This window comes from Periplaneta americana, chromosome 10 (assembly GCF_040183065.1).
Source record: "Periplaneta americana isolate PAMFEO1 chromosome 10, P.americana_PAMFEO1_priV1, whole genome shotgun sequence".
Lineage (NCBI taxonomy): Eukaryota > Metazoa > Arthropoda > Insecta > Blattodea > Blattidae > Periplaneta > Periplaneta americana.
This window is the reverse complement of record NC_091126.1, coordinates 56,601,031-56,602,659: the sequence shown is the minus strand read 5'-3', so window position 1 is coordinate 56,602,659 and position 1,629 is coordinate 56,601,031. Positions and strand designations below refer to the sequence as shown.

Genomic DNA, 1,629 nt, shown 5'->3' with positions numbered 1-1,629 from the left:
GGGTTCGATACCCGGCTCCGGAACAATTTTTCCCTCGAAATTATTCAAATCACCTTTACAGGGAGTTATACTTGAAATCTTGATTTGCATAATACACGTCACTGTTCGTTAACAGAAAACCACAATTTAAGTCACACGGAGTTAGTGTGCACTCGAAGTTGGTTGCTTGACGGTTGTCAGCCCACTTTGAGGTCTGTGGATATAGAGGGAAAAATTGGATCGGCGTCGGTTAGAGTTCCCGGGTAGCTCAGTGGTAGAGCGTTGGTATGTTAAACCAAAGGTCCCGGGTTCGATACCCGGCTCCGGAAAAATTTTTCCCTCGAAATTATTCAAATCAACTTTACAGGGAGTTATACCTGAAATCTTGATTTGCAGTTTAAAATACGTTTGCTGCTATGTTACATGGCATGGGAGTTTTTATTTATGTATTTTTCTATAAAATTTTTAGAGTGGGGATTGTTTATTTTAAATAACGGTACGTCAGCAGCCACCATCATCTCGCACAAATCCAGGAAAAATTTTGATTGCTTATTCGAAAGGGGATCGCCTGGCATTTCGTCTATTTTGTTACTGGATACTAATTTGAGCTGTTCTGTATGTTTTCTTGTGCTAAAATGTTTCTGTATATAATATCGCTTGTCACCTCGTATGTTTGTATTACATAATTTACATATAATGTTTCCGTCATTCACTTCAAAATACTCACCAAATTCCGCTGCAAAAATATGTGCCTGAGAACTTTCAAACTTCGGCATTATTATTTAGGAGTTACACTGTTTACGCACGCTAGAATACTGACTGGTGAAGGGATAGTAAACTTAAAACCACTGTAACGCACCCTGCCGGTCCCCAACATTACAAACCTAGACATCATCCTTGGAGAATCTTAGACCACAATTTTTCACTGAAGTATGGAATAATAATTTACTAGTTAAAATTAAATGTTTCCCTAAAATATGGATCTACATGTTTTGTTTCCCCAACATAACACACGATTCTTTTAAAATGTTAGCAGTTACTTTAGTGTTAGTTAACAATTACGACCTACATATTTGGTTCATTTATTTACGTTCCAACTAATAAAATGAAGGTAAGTGTATTATAGACTTTTATGGCATGATGAAGTTATAAGCAGTGTAGTTATAATTGTAACTGATGTTTAACAGCACTTTGCTTTAATACAGGGTGTCTATAAATTAGACCGACATGGAATCGGATACATAATATTTAAAAAAAAACAGGTTTAGCTAAGCAACAAATGGGGTGCAGTGTGTTGGGTCAAACTATTCATTTAACACTGCAGTAAATGTTTTTTTTTCTTTATTTTTCCGTTTTGTATTTTTCTGTATTTATAGCTAAAAGAATATATACCTGTAAAATTAAATATTTATTAAATTCATTAATTAATTTCCAAATAACTGATTACCTCAATCTCTCCCTGTAAGATCGTTCAATGCTCAAAAAACTTGTTGCACTGAAACGAAACATGACAACCTATTTCATCCTTAACAAAATTTCTTTAAAAAAAGGTTATTTATCCGATCCCAAAGTTTTTCAGTCTAATTTAGACACATTCTGTATTTAGTGTAGGGTTGTAAACTACGTATATTTTAATTTTAGTTGGTTATT

General features: G+C 34.3%; 1 non-coding gene across 1 annotated transcript; it reads left to right on the top strand.

Moving 5' to 3' along the window:
• Positions 1-236: 236 nt before the first annotated feature.
• TRNAN-GUU (transfer RNA asparagine (anticodon GUU)) lies at positions 237-308 on the top strand. The gene has a single exon. It is a non-coding gene; the product is annotated as a tRNA-Asn (tRNA).
• Positions 309-1,629: the final 1,321 nt, after the last annotated feature.